Here is a 15,578-nt window from a genome sequence, read left to right on the forward strand (position 1 = left end):
ATTTGGAAAATCTACGAAACTCAGTGAATTAACATTTTCGAAATGACCAACAGTTGACGTTACAGTATTATGCCTGGGTAAAGTATTTGTTCAAAGTGCATGGTAGAGCAATGGATTTTAAAATAACAAAATACAAAAAATTCATTAATATGTTTATAACTAACTAATCTTTAAGCAATTACCACTTGTTGAATTTCGGTATATTACTAAAGAAGAATGTCCACAGTTATCCAGTAGCGCTATGAAAATACTCCTCCCTTCTCTAATCAATCAATGAAATGGGTTGCAACCAAAGAAAAGACAAGAAAAGAAAATGGTGTAGAAAGGAGCAGAGTTATGGAGTAGAAAGGAAAAGAAATTATCTAATTCTATCACAATTCTTCAACAAGACCTGTGCACATTATAATACATATTGTGCCTCTTACACTTCAGTGTAATTTTGCTTCAAAAAATAGCACTCATAAATGTTGTTCTGTCCTAAGGCTAACTAGAGCCCTTTTGTCCAACTGTGGCAAGCACCCACCTTCCCTTACCCTGTAGTCCTGTGGTCCTTAGTCAGTGGTTGACAGGTATAGAAGTATAAATGTCCAGTTCATTTAACTTGGGTTGGAACAGTGGCATAATTCATACTACAGAACTTGCATGAAATTTTAAACTTCAGCTGCACTTGGACAGACTTTGCCTGAAATTACACCCCTTCTTTCCCTTCCCAGTCCTGCCTTTCCCATTTATTACTCCCTAACTTGTTTCTCACTTTATTATTTGCAAATAAATCCTCACCTTAGCATCAGCTTCTAGGGAATCCAACATCAAACAGCTAGTTAAGAGCCATTCAGTTATTTGATCAATGCTGCTCTTTGAAATCCTGGTATATGATGATCAACTTGATTATCACAGTAACAGGAAGGTTAGGGTACAATTTCATTTTATATCAACATAATTCTAGCTAAATATAAAGTAAATGAAATGTGAAGGAAGAAATTTTAACTCTGCCAACAAAAAAAAGCAGGCAAATTTTGGTTATGATCTTTGGTTCATTTTCCAGAAAGGGCATGATCACATGTGATATTTGAGTCCACAGCATTGTAACATCCTTTTAGAAAATAGGCTACAAGGAAAAGGAAATAATAGAGCAATACTGTGATGGGACAGAAGGAACAGGACTACATAGAACCACATGAGCAAGATATGGGTCAAGATATGTGTGAAGATAATAATCAGTGGAGAGGAAATGACTGGAAAACGCCAACTTCCAAGGGTTAGTTGACTGGTGAATTGATATCCCTGATGAAACGGGAGGGGTCAGGATAAAAAAGGAATGTAATAGATGAGAGGGCAAATGAGCACACAGAAAATGTTGACATGGAATAAAGGGAGGGGAAGGAGAGATGAGGTGAGCAAGCAGCATTCAAAGGTTCCAGACATCTTTTCTCTGGCATTGGTAGCACAGAAAGCAGCACTCACCAGACACTACTGCCAGTTTCAAGGTACAAAGAGCCACACCACTATTTCCTTCTCAGCAGTACTCCATTTAGACCAGTGTGCATTTTCTCACACTATTCTGCATTATTCCATTAACATTGCTTCTTTGTCTTCTTCCCTTTTTTCTACATTTCAGTTGCTCCCCAAATCATTATGTTAAGAGACCACAAACTTTCTGCCTCTGGTCAACATATGTTCCCAAAAATCAATAAGCAAAGAAGGAAGTGGGATATATCATACACTTTCTACCTGTTTTCTTTTAGGCTTACTGTAAGAGCCAGGTTTTTTTTTTTTTGTTTTTTGTTTTTGGTTTTTTTAGCACCCAAGAGGAAAAAATGCATATTAGAAACCTGTTCTGAACAAAACCATATCTACCTACAACTTCCTTTGCCAGTCTCTAAGGACAATGGTAAAAAGGAATCCCAAAGCATATATGTGTCTATAAAGTCACTGCCTAAAAAGACAAAAACTGAATAGAAACCTTCAATAAGGCTGCTCTCATAATTCTGCATAAGTCAGGAATGAATCACTTTTAATACTGCAAGCATGTAACAGACATCTGATGATGAGTGTGTATGTTTGTCAATACATATCTCTTTACATTTAAATATGTTAACAATAAAGCATTCTTATAAGCAGAATTCTAGCACATACAAGAAAAAAACATATCACATCATAGCCCATTTTAAAGTTAATCCAGATTAGTATTTATAACATTTCAAGTGAATCAAAACTTTGAAAATTTCTTTCTACTATTAATCTGTTTTCTTATTAGTTGTATTTATTAGAGAGGCTAACATGACAAATTTTGGTTTCAACAGCATGTAGAGATTCCTAAACCACTTCTATTGAAATATAACCCTAGGCCACAGAAATCTATCAGAAATAATGTGAGGATTGGCTTCTTTGGGTTAACCAGGAATCCTTTCATTAAGAGATTATCTGCTGTTGAAATAGTTTCATCTTTGCACTTTATAAAAAAAACTTTATTGAAAACAAAATAATTCTCTTCTACTGAATTTAAGAGTAAGTACTAGCCACATGATGCCAGCATATAAATAAAAGCCACAGACCTAAACAGCTGTCAAGGTGGGAACAGGAGCATTTGGGACGTGTGCCAGGATACAACGTGTGTGGCATCAGAGTACTTAATACAACTAAGTCTGTTTCAATCAATTTGTATCAGGAGAACATTAGGTTATCATTTAAAAAAAAAAAATCAGACTCCACAAGAAGAACTTTCCTTTTATGGGGGCAGGGGGGCGGGGGGAGGCAAAAAGCAAAAAGGTCTCTATCTGGAAATATCTTCCAAAAGCCAGGCAGCATGGAGCTTCAAGCACAAGAACCAAAGTAGCTTCCTAATGATCCTGGGGACTAAATGACCAAGACCAGCACATCCACAGGTCAGCTCTCAAGTATGTGTTGGATGTACAGAGGACTGGGGAACAAGTTGAAGTTCACAGCTGTATCCATTCCCAGAAACTGACCATATATTGAGCGAGTCCAGTGAATTTTGTATGAGACTTCTTAACTTGAGCAAGGGCAGCTTTTCTGCCCCTGAAGCTTTGTCCAAAATGCATAAACATTCTATAGTTATTTACAAAAGAAAGACTATGATTAAATATAGCCTCTGCTCTTACAGTTAGCTATCAATTTTTAAAAAGAAATTTAACAAAGGGCTTCCTCCATTTTAGGAAAGAGGCAATTTATTACATTGTAAAAAATATGGATATATGTAAAAACAAAAGGTAAAATAATTTATACCTTTCAAAAATGACCAAGACATAACAGTAAGCATTAAAGTACAAAACAGGTAAGTCAACAAGCACTAGCAATGCCAGTTTTTCTTTTAATTACCTACTATTAATGTCACACTAAGCCCTTATTTGTCATATATCTGAAATACTAACAACTTGCCAACACACCAACAGTACACAAACCTTCAGTTCTTCTACTCAGTCACCTTTATTATAAAATAATTTCTCTCGGGCTTCTCTGGTGGCGCAGTGGTTGAGAGTCCACCTGCTGATGCAGGGAACACGGGTTTGTGCCCCGGTATGGGAAGATCCCACATGCCGTGCAGCAGCTGGGCCCGTGAGCCATGGCCGCTGAGCCTGCGCGTCTGGAGCCTGTGCTCCGCAACAGGAGAGGCCACAGCAGTGAGAGGCCCGCGTACCGCAAATAAATAAATAAATAAATAATAAAATAATTTCTCTCCAAATTGATGACAGATATATTCCAATGGAAACAAAATCAATTCTTAGTAATTACATGTCTCATTCTTAAAAAAAACTATTGATTTAAGCAATGCTTAATTTCTGTTTCAAAGAAAATACTGAACATTATTTTTTAAGAATCCTTTCCCTTTTTATATTGAAGAATATAGTTGAGTTACAATATTATTCATTTTATACCTAGTAGTTTGTACTTCAAATATTGCAATTATTAAAAGCATCTAAACTACGGGTTAGGATAGTGATACATATGTACCAGCTATGATTTTATCAGCTCTGGCTACGAACATTACAGTCAGGCAATCAAGGAAACCACTTTTTCTTAGAGTTGAAATCCTCCCTGGTTTCTGATAGGAAAGGTCCTGCTGAATGTGCTACACGTGTTCCAAATGCTCCCGTATCACCTCACCCCAGGCCCCTCCCAGCCATCTTCCATCTTTCTAGGATAACATGTGTCATTTAAGTGCTTAATTTATCACGGGGAATGACCTCAATGAGGGATAAAATAGGATTTAATGAGGAATTTCCAGGGTGTTTGACTAAAAGAGAAAAGGAATTATTGCATATATTAGAATACTCCATGCCATTAGGGTGCACTAGGCTTTTGCATTTCAAAGGCAAATGTTTGATAAGGTTCAATCAGAAGCATTTTTTCATTTACTATGTCTAAATATACAGGAAATGTTACATTGGAGAAATGCTCAGAAAAAGCCCAAACATAAAGAACTGAAGATTATGTAAGCTTTGGTAAAAATCTCTGTGTTGCATTTTCTCAGCTCTTAGATGTAATTCCAGAAAGGACCCTGGATAGTGTAGGATGGCTAGCGTATGGTTTATTTTGAGTTTTAAGAAACGGGGATTTGCATGTCTTAATAAATTTCTAACCATAACCACAGAAGATCTCTTTAGATTTCACCAAATAGAAACCAAACGATAATGAGTTGATGAAGTAACAAGGTCTTTATTTGTTATGATGGCATAGGAAAGAGAAAGGTGTGCTGAGGGCATTGTTTTAATGATGAAAGTGGGGTACCTGGTGCTCAGTATTCTTCAACACTGGATCATTCTACAACCAATTTAATACACGTGAAGGATAGTTTCTTGTAAATAATTCACTTCTTCACTTCACAAGTACCTGCTGAGGTCTGATATCAACTCAAATATTAGCAAGGTCCTCCATACTCTAGATCACATAGGGATCTGAGGAATAAAGAGATTGAAAAGCAAAGAAATGCAGAAGAAAGATCAACGAGATCAAATACTTATTTTACCTTTATTTTTAAAATAGTTTTGATGACACTATTAATATATTATAAAAGTGTTGTATAATTTCAAGAAACCTTAAACTTCATAGCTTATCTTGAAAGAAAATGAATGTGGGAAAATGCTAGCTCTGTTTTACAGGAAACTTCAGGCTGAGGTAGAGTTACGTTTACTCATTCATTTCTTCATTCTTTTCTTTTTTCACTAAGTAATTGCTGTGCACCACTCAGATGCCAAGCTCTGTGTCAAGCCCTAAAGATATTATAATGCTATGATACCCCTTCCTCAGTTTAGTGAGTGGGTGCGGGGGAGGGAGGGAGAGAGAGAGAGAGAGAGAGGCCGTAATCAAACACATTACCAACTATGCAATTACAAAATAAGGTACAATCTAAAGAAAGGAAATGCAGACCTAGGAGTATCTGGAACAAAGGAAACTGACTTGGGCTTGGGGTTACTGAGGAAGGGGGACAAAGAAAGTTTTATTTGGAAAAGAAATGCCTGAGTTGGGAGTAAAGAATGGGCAGATGTTGGGCTTCCCTGGTGGCACAGTGGTTGAGAGTCCGCCTGCCGATGCACGGGACGCGGGTTCGTGCCCCAGTCCGGGAAGATCCCACATGCCGCAGAGCGGCTGGGCCCGTGAGCCATGGCCGCTGAGCCTGCGCGTCCGGAGCCTGTGCTCCGCAATGAGAGAGGCCACAACAGTGAGAGGCCCGTGTACCGCAAGAAACAAACGAACAAAAAAAAAAACAACAAAAAAAGAATGGGCAGATGTTAACAGGAAGCAGGCGAGATCCGACAAAAGCAACAGAATCCCTATGATGGGCAGGGATTGGAGGAAGGGAAAAACGAGCGATCACCAAGGAACAAAAATTAACAGTCAACGAAGCTGGAATATAGACAGCTAAGTAAGCAAAGGAATCTGAAAAAGACTTTCACCTCAGGTGACATAGGGACTAACTCTTGAGGAGACCTTCAATGGTCATACAAGTAGATTCAGTAACAAAACAGTTTTAATGCACTGCTGGTAAGGGAAATCTCTAAGTAAGGAAAATCAATCTCTCTCTCACTCTCTCTCAGATCATGCTATTTGTTTTTGTAAAGCAAAGGTTTATAAAAATACAAATATCAGGATAGTGTTTACATCTCAGCAGGAAGACATAATGATAATAAAGATAATGAAGAGGCACCCACAGGGAGATGCAGTGAGTTTTAAGTTGGGGGGCAGATTCGTGGTTGTTCAGTTTTTTGTTTGGTTTGGTTTTTTGGTGTTTTTGTTTGTTTGTTTTACAACTTATAGGTTTTTTTGCATACATTATTTTATTTCAAATGTTACATGAAAATGGGGAGGGTGAGGCTAGAGAGGCAGGCAGATAACAGACTTTATGCGGACATTTAGGCTACCTTAATAACTATGGTCTTCATCTTAAAATAAGTGAAGATAATGAAGGCTATTCACATGATAGGAAACTTGAATTTTCAAAAGATCACTTTGGATCAAGTGGGACAAAAGGTTATATGAAGCCGAGTAGATGAAGAGACACAGGTTAATCAATGCTTGTAGTCGTCCTGGACTCAGATAATGTCACTGGAGATGGACGGCAGTGGATGAACATAAGATCAATAGATCTTTGTGGTGGAAGCAATATAAGGAATGAGGTAGCAAGAGGTTTCAAGGATAAATTTGAGACATGGCACTTACACAACTGGATGTGTTGTGGTTGTTCTTCACTAAGATAGAAAACACTGGCAGAGAACCTGGTCCAGTCTGCAATGATGCTGAGTTTGAGATGCCTTTGAGATATACAGGTGGAGATGTCAGGCAGATAATTAGATGCAGATGTCTGGAGCTCAGACGAGGAATTCGGCACAGCAATCAGATAGGATAGCAGAATGGCAAAAATGCCATTTTTTAAGATAATATATCTAGCCTAAAACAGTACTTAAGAAACGTAAATTAAGAAAAAGTTATGAAATATATACAGATTTTAGACTGCTTACGTTCAACTCACAGTAATATTCTATTGCATTTGTTATTCCTTTGGTTTTAAAATAGTGAAAGAATTAATTAAGGTACAAGACAATAGCGTTAACCAATAAACATATTCTCCTTAACCACTTTATCAGATTAGTCAACTAGTAATATATTGGAGTTTGGAAGGAATAAAGAGAGAATATATTTAAATTTTGCACCGAAGCAACAAAGAATTTCAAGTCACCTTAAGGGACAAAAACAAGACAACACTTGGTACCACAAGGCAGAACTTAAGAGGAGTTAGTTTAACAAAGAATGCAACTGGAATCTTCTATAATAATAAATATCATAATAAAGGAGTTAATAGTTTTGGACGGTGACATACAAAACGAATTATACTAGTCACAAACAAAACATATGCTCACTTCCAGCAGCTCTTTAATAAAATATTTAGGTTACATTGCTATTTCAAGGATCACACTGTCCCTGAAAGAATCACATTCGTACACATCCAAAAACCCATAGGTTAGTATGTCTTATGTTTTACTTTAGTTTAAAACAGTAATCTGGAAAAAGACTTTGGGTTTTCATTTTGCAAGAAGATAACACACAAAGCAAATGAGGAAATTAACTCCACCCTGCCTTTTTAAAGATAATATGGTAGGTAAATAAAAATTTTGATAGAGATTTTCTTAAACACTTTAATAAACAATACAAGATTTCCTTTAAAGAAAAACAGCTAAATAAGTGGTGTATGGGTGTACATGCAAAACCCAAGGAAAAATATTTATAAAACTAAAACCAAGAATTGTTCACAAGTCCTATAGCAATCAAATTACTTGGTCTGTCTACCTTTCCAAGTATTTAAAAACTGACATCTAACATAACACGAAGCTGTCTCCATTTTTCAAATGGTTAAGGTAAATTATTCTGATATTTACACCATCATATATTTCCTACTACTATAAACAATGCATGAAAGCTTAGCAAACTTCACTTCATGCCTGGAAATGAAAATCGTCAAATGGCAAACCCCATCTTGCATAACTTTAGCCTTTACTCTAACTACCACATAGGTTTTCTTTGGTTCTTCCAAAAAGGCCAGTTCGTTCCCTCCTTAGGGTACAGTCCTCCTTCAGTATCTGTGGGGGGATTGGTTCCAGGACCACTCATGGACACTGAAATCCGCAAATCTCCGGTCCGTTATATAAAATGACACGGTACAGTCGGCCTTCCTTATCCCCAGATACAAAATCTGTGGATACAGAGGGTTAACTACATGTACATAGCCTTCCTCCCAAATCTTGATGGAGCTAAATAACTCTTCAGCATCCATCAGATCTCTGCTCAATTTTACTTCCCCAATGAAGCCTTCCCTGCTTGCTCATTCTCAGGTGAGTTGCTGTCTCTCTCATAACACACTGTTCTTTTCCTCACACCAGTTGTCAACTTAGTGTGTTTCTTTGTTTAATCTGTCTTCCCCAACACAGGATACGTGTCATAAGGGAAATATATCCATTTCATCTGCCAAGAGCAACACATATGTTAGGGGCTTAGTAAATATTTATTAACTGAAAATGAATGAATCAACGATGACTGAGTAAATGAGCAAAATAAAGTAAGTCAGAGAATCATGAATAAATACTACTATAATGCTCATTAAAAAGTTTTTTAAGGGCTTCCCTGGTGGCGCAGTGGTTGAGAGTCCGCCTGCCGACGCAAGGGACGTGGGTTCGTGCCCCGGTCCGGGAAGATCCCACATGCCGCGGAGCGGCTGGGCCCATGAGCCATGGCCGCTGAGCCTGCGCGTCCAGAGCCTGTGCTCCGCAACGGAAGAGGCCACAACAGTGAGAGGCCCACATACCACAGAAAAAAAAAAAAAGTTTTTTAAGTGGAGACACTTTGAAAATAACTGAGATACTCCTCTGAGAATTTCTCACAGAATATCATGTAATACAACTGTCAAGTATAGTAATTTCTTCTATAAGGAATACTGCCAAATTTCAGAGTGCCTTCTAGAAAGTCAAGTTGAATCGTAAGACAATTCAAAATGGAAAACGGAAAAAACTCCTCAAAAATAAAAACCCCGACTAAACAAAATCATTTTCACACACAAAAAGATTCAATATCACACATGATACAAAAGAAATAATAAATGTGGAATGAATGAATGCATGCCTAATATTCCTACAGCTATTTTCTTCAGTTTTTAGTGTAGACCAAAAAAACGTGAATTTACATAACGACACTTCAATTATCCTTCTTATGAAATTTAGATAGAAGTTAGGATGTAGAATTTTTGCCAGTGTGTTTGTTTCTGTGGACCTAGAAGCAGCTTAGAATGTCAGGAACAAAGAATCTTCAATTTAAAGCATTCACAAGCACCAATAAAAATAGCTTACAAATCTCACAGAAATGCATACTTTTTTCCTAATTAATTCACCATACTGACTCATTTGGGGGGCTTTTTTCATAAAAAAAAAAAAAAGAAAAATCGAAAGGTGTAGAGTTGGTGGGGTGGGATGAACTGTGCTCCCAGTGGAAGCAGAGGAGCCCAGGGGGAACCATGGTAGTTCCCATGGTAGCGGGAACCAGTACAGTGGTAGCAGCTGGACTGACCATTGCTGCTGCAGGATTTGCAGGCTGTTACGCTTTGCAAGCCGTGAAGCATATGGAGCCTCAAGTAAAACAAGTTTTTCAAAGTCTACCAAAATCTGCCTTCAGTGGTGTCTATTACAGAGGTGGGTTTGAACCCAAAATGACAAAACGGGAAGCAGCATTAATACTAGGTGTAAGCCCTACTGCCAATAAGGGAAAAATAAGAGACGCTCATCAATGAATCATGCTTTTAAATCACCCAGACAAGGGAGGATCTCCTTATATAGCAGCCAAAATCAATGAAGCTAAAGATTTACTAGAAGGTCAAGCTAAAAAATGAAGTAAATGTATGATGAATTTTAAGTTCTTATTTATGTATATGAGTACCAGCTTTTTATAATAAAATGCCTCAAAGCTAAAAAAAAAGAAAAAAAAATCACTTAGTTGTATATGAACTCAGGAGCCATCACTTGGGAGACCTCAGCTCAGTGGGAAAGTAACACAGACAGCACACCAGAGATGGACTGGTAAGGTGGCTTCTGAAGTAAACCCAATCTGTCTCTGAAATGTTCAATTTCCCAAACTAACAAATTTCTTTCTTCTTTCCTCTTCCTTTTTCTCCTTCTTCCATGATTTACTGATTTAATACTATATATGAGAGCCTTATATATGGCACACACTCAATAACTTAATATTATAAAAGCCTGGAAGATTGGAGATGCAGAAAAGCATCACTTGCAAGCTGGTAGAGACAGATAAAACAGGGCAGGGGTGATTCCAGGGTCAGTCTAGGAACAGAATCCAGCAGCTGCCTGTCTTTTAAGCCCCCACTCCAAATAACCTAAAAGAAGAATATGAGTGATAAAAGATCTGTTAGAAGGTAAAATAGTCATGTGGGAAAATAGCTTTTATGATGTAAGCTGAACTGAAAGCTGACCCAATATAGACATGTTACAGAGAAAAATTATTCTAATTTTTTTTGATAATTTGTAATAGTGGTGGTGGATGGAAAAGTCAAGGTTTTGCAATCGGACAGACCTAGTTTGAGTCTAAATTTTGCCACTTATTAGCTGAATGACCTTGATTAAGTTCTTTAAATTCTCTGAATCTTAATTTTCACATCTGTAAAAATAAGAATAACAACTGGGCTTCCCTGGTGGCGCAGTGGTTGAGCGTCCGCCTGCCGATGCAGGGGACACAGGTTCATGCCCTGGTCCAGGAACGTCCCGCATGCCGCGGAGTGGCTAGGCCCGTGAGCCATGGCCGCTGAGCCTGTGCGTCCGGAGCCTGTGCTCCGCAACAGGAGAGGCCACAACAGTGAGAGGTCCGCGTACCGAAAAAAAAAAACAAAAAAAACACTACCTTTCAGAATTATTCTGAAAATTAAGTGGGAATGCGTGTAATACTTGCCATAATTGCAATAATTGTAGCTTTCATCATCAGAGTGGAGGAGGAGTAGAGAAGATCAAGATGTACCCCCCAACCTAGCTGAAGAAGATGAATCAGGCTTGTTGTCATTATGTCCAAAGCAGCAGCAACCCTTCCAGGGCCTCTGCCTCAGAACATCTTCCTCATACGCAAATTTGGACTCATTCCAGGTCTCTGCCAATTGGAACGAGAATGACTGGCTCAAATCCCCATTAAATTCAACACTATCCCATAGCCAGTTTGCTATTCAAGCTACAGCTGTGACTAAATACTACCTACTGTCCCTGAAACCACCCCCTTCATTTATTTGCCTTACACAAATAGACTTCATTATGTACAGCATTCAGTATGATCAGACCCTGAAGCCAATATTCAATATCCTAGACACTAATTTCAACAAGGCCTAATTTATGCAAATTAAACACTGTACCACTTTCCACTGTTAATTTTCACAGACTTAATACAATTAGAATCTAAGGTTCTGACACTTAATGACAAGACAAATCATGCAAGAATTATGAACACCTTCTTTGTTAAAACTACCGTATTTATCAAAATATGGAAAACAAAAATAACATTCTCTTAAGGCAAGGGTTCTAAAATTAGGTCTAGGTGATTGTAACTGAAAACAGACAATTCATAATGCAACCTATCAACCCGTTAAGACCAACTCTTTTTGTAATTTTTCCCTCTGATGACCCTCTATGAAATTCAGAAAACTTAATCTCCCACATTTTCAACTGCTTATTTTTTACTGCCAACTCCCATCAATTTGGCAAGTAGATGAGAGCAGTAATCACTGGAGAAAATGTAGGAGAAAAAAAATGAGCCAAATCAACTGATTTTGTTTCGATAGTCTATTTAATCCGCACAATGAGTCAGCCCACGTGTTCCTACTAAATGTAATTAAGTGTATTTTGTAATTTTTGCTTTAAAAAAAGAGGTCTTGTGTATAATAAAACACCTTGTGTCCTTAAATAACAGTGGTAGAAATAGTTGCTAAGGTCATAGTTTGGGATTAGCATCTCATTTTCACAATAATGAACGTTTTGACTTCGACTATGAATAGATTTCCTTATCAGTACAATCAAAATTCAATTTGAATAAGGTTTTGGTAGTGGCTTTTAAGGAGACAAAGTACATCAATAATATATAATGTTTCCTTAAGGATACACAGTTACTGCTATGTTTCCATTTCTTCTAGTCAAAAATCAACGTCACACTAGGCCATAATGAATGGCTGCTTGCCAGCTGCACTTAACTGACTGAAACTCATCATTCCTTTAAAATCTATTCTTCTAGCAAGAGTAATTTAATAACTTAAGTTTGTGATTTGATTCAGACATATAATCTAACCATGGTATGGGAAGTAGGGGAAAAAGGCTGTCTTGATTAGTATTACAGATGTTTACAACATAGCCAATTTTTAAAGGAAGGACAGAAACTACAGTGGTTTATTAGATACAGAGTCACACCTGTTGTCTGTCATGTTTCAAACCCCTAGGTGTGAGATTTAGTCAAGGCAAATGAAAATGAAGAAGGACCAGCTGCAAAACATGATTTTGTTCTCATACAGTAATTAAAAGGAAAAACTGCACAACGTGTTGTATCTATGACAATCCCATTTTTCATGTCAAGGACAGTTCCATTTTCTTTTAACAGATTTGTGTTGCTGTCAAGTCTGTTATAAAGGCTAGTACTCACAAGTCTAAGCTATGGACCTAATTTATAGTATTGGTAGTCTCTCCAATTAGCTTTGCCAAATTTCTTTCTGAAGCATGCTAGTGGCGTGTCAGAAAAAGTAAACATCATCATTCCCATTCCAACCCCCACTCCTAAGTCTCTGCCACAATGAACTGTTTATCAACGGCACATTAGACATCAGACCTTATACCTTATGAACACTAAATGCTTTTAAAAGGTAAACCATAGAGCACCTAAAACACATGTGGTACAATAGTAACAGCACATCAGCACAGGTCAACCCTACAGTGTTATGTGCACATTCTTGCTCGAAACACCTTAAGGTAACAATACCTTATGTTTTTATGTTTGAATTAGACAAACATTTAATTCACATTTGCATCTTATTTTCTTTTTTTTTTTTTTTTTTGCGGTACGCGGGCCTCTCACTGTTGTGGCCTCTCCCGTTGCGGAGCACAGGCTCCGGACGCGCAGGTCCAGCGGCCACGGCTCACGGGCCCAGCCGCTCCGCGGCATGTGGGAACCCCCTGGACCAGGGCACAAACCTGCGACCCCTGCATTGGCAGGCGGACTCTCAACTACTGTGCCACCAGGGAAGCCCTGCATCTTATTTTCTAAAACTATTAATTTAATATGCTTTTGAATATTATGAATAAGAGTGTATTCATCTAAAACATGTTAATATACTCCAAGTCACCATGGGTGTGCCTCATTTGAGGAAAATAACAATTCTAATTTATAAACAGATCTTTCCAGAAAAAAAAAGGTCGCTTTAAACACATTCACCACTGTTTTCTATCATGTATCAAATTGAAAATATGATCTGCTTTGTCAAAACTTTATCTCTATACGAGACAGTGAGTAGAAAGGAAAGGTGAAATACATAAGCTTTGGAGCTAGATAGACAGAGATGTAAATATTCGCTCTACAACTTACTAGCTGTGTGATTTAAGGGTAAGTCACTTAACAGTTCTAAATGTTAATTTTTTCACCTGTAAAAAAGGAGATAATATTTATTTCAAGTTAAATAACACACGTAAAGTGTCTAGCAAGAAAAAAACAATGTATAAGAAAATTAATGCCAACTTAGTCTACTTACATGAAATGATTGTTACTGACAGTATAACTGACCACAGTAGCATTTATGAATCAAGGAAGCAAAGTGCTACTTATTATGGCATTTATAGTTAAGGACCAAGGTCTAAGCAAATGTATGCTCAGTTTTGACTTTTATCTTTATATGTAAGTACGAAGTACATGCCATATGCACACACATACATACATACACACATATATCTTTTCCACCAAGGAGGAAACTACCAGATTTTCCATGTGTCCAGATGATTTATGCACCAAATAACTTGAAGCACTTTAATGGACACTTTAATAAATACACTTTAATGGACAAAAAAAAAATTTTTTTTTTTTACAGTCAATGAAAGGAGGTGCTTACAGGTATTGCTTAGGTATTTGAAGCCTGTAGCAAAAAACATATTGTTAAATTTCAAAATGTCCTAACATTGTATATGGAAAATATGATTCACCTAACCCAACCATGAAAAATGCCCTTAACCAATCTATGAAACAGGTTTTCTTTCCAGATCATGAAGAAGTATTCACTGAAAGGGCTGTGCACTGTAGAACTACTTTGGTGTTTTTTTGTTTGTTTGTTTTTTAAGTGGAGGCTAAAATGAAAAGAATAATTCAGAAAATAGAATATTTATTTCCCTTACCATAAACTTTTGCTGAATACACTAGGGAATTAGAGACAGCAAAAGAGAGCAGGATGAGGACAGGTGTAGCTCAGCTATCACTCAGATCATCAATAAATCAATCCCTTTGAGATTTTGATTTTAACATACAGCTGAAGTATATCAGCTAGGAAAGAATCCAATCTCTTCCAAGATTATTTATAACAAAGCACTCCTAACTGAAGTCCAATTTGTTTGTGGAATTGCAGTCATTCTGATTCAACTAAACAATAAATGAAGCTGCCTTTAATAGCTCCAACTCTCGAGCATAAAAGAAAACAAAAGGGAACTGCATGACAACAATACTTCACAACCCAGGGGCCCAGATGATTTTCATTTCCAAGCAGTTACTGAAGTGGAGAAAAAAATCTAACAGGCCACAGAGAACAATTCATTCACCTGAACTGCCCGGCATCAGCTGTATTTCACATAGTGAGCCATTCATGTTATGCAAATGAGCTAGCTGGGGCTTTTTTTTTTTTTTTTTTAACCATTTCTCTTAGTTCTGAAGGCCTTGTGCATCACCAGATTTCCAGACATGTCAGATGACCACTCTAAATGCTCCTCCAACTCAACCAAAGCCAAAAGCACAGCTAGACCATGACTACTGATTGAAGGAGAGCAAATTTGGGAGGCTAGGAACAGGAACATGCTAGAATTTTTCCAAAAAGCAGAGAAATAAACGTATAAATATTCCTCAATGAATTAAGTTTGGGTTCTGACATACTATTATCTTCCATAATGATTCAATTATTTAGAAACAACCTATCATCCTGTCTTCCATAACCATTTCTTATTTTGTTATATTTAGTAAGCTGTATTTTACTAGGGAAGAAAAGAGGACTGTATGATATTTTTTTTGTCCTAGAACAAATCTTTTTGTGCACTTTTCTTCTGACTCAAGTGTCTAAAGGTGAAAAATACTGTTACTGAAAAACCTGCCTTATTCTTTTTATGCCAAGTAAACAGCAGTTCACTTCAGAAGAAAGACCATTTTTTAAGCTTGATGTTGCCTTGTTCACCTGCCATTCAATCATTCCAGAAATATTTATTATGCTGAATATGAAATATATATTTATTAATATGTTGAATTATGAAATACTTATGCTGAAAGTGTTCATCATCACTAGTAATTCTCCATCTAAA

General features: G+C 37.2%; 1 protein-coding gene and 1 pseudogene across 3 annotated transcripts in view; one reads left to right on the forward strand and one right to left on the reverse strand.

Moving 5' to 3' along the window:
* The window catches only part of IMMP2L (inner mitochondrial membrane peptidase subunit 2), a 904,501-nt gene that overhangs the window by 574,702 nt on the left and 314,221 nt on the right, over window positions 1-15,578 (reverse strand). The window lies entirely within an intron of this gene.
* On the forward strand, window positions 1,144-10,121 carry LOC137229542 (mitochondrial import inner membrane translocase subunit TIM14 pseudogene; annotated as a pseudogene).

The sequence above is a fragment of the Pseudorca crassidens genome, chromosome 8 (genome assembly GCF_039906515.1).
Source record: "Pseudorca crassidens isolate mPseCra1 chromosome 8, mPseCra1.hap1, whole genome shotgun sequence".
Lineage (NCBI taxonomy): Eukaryota > Metazoa > Chordata > Mammalia > Artiodactyla > Delphinidae > Pseudorca > Pseudorca crassidens.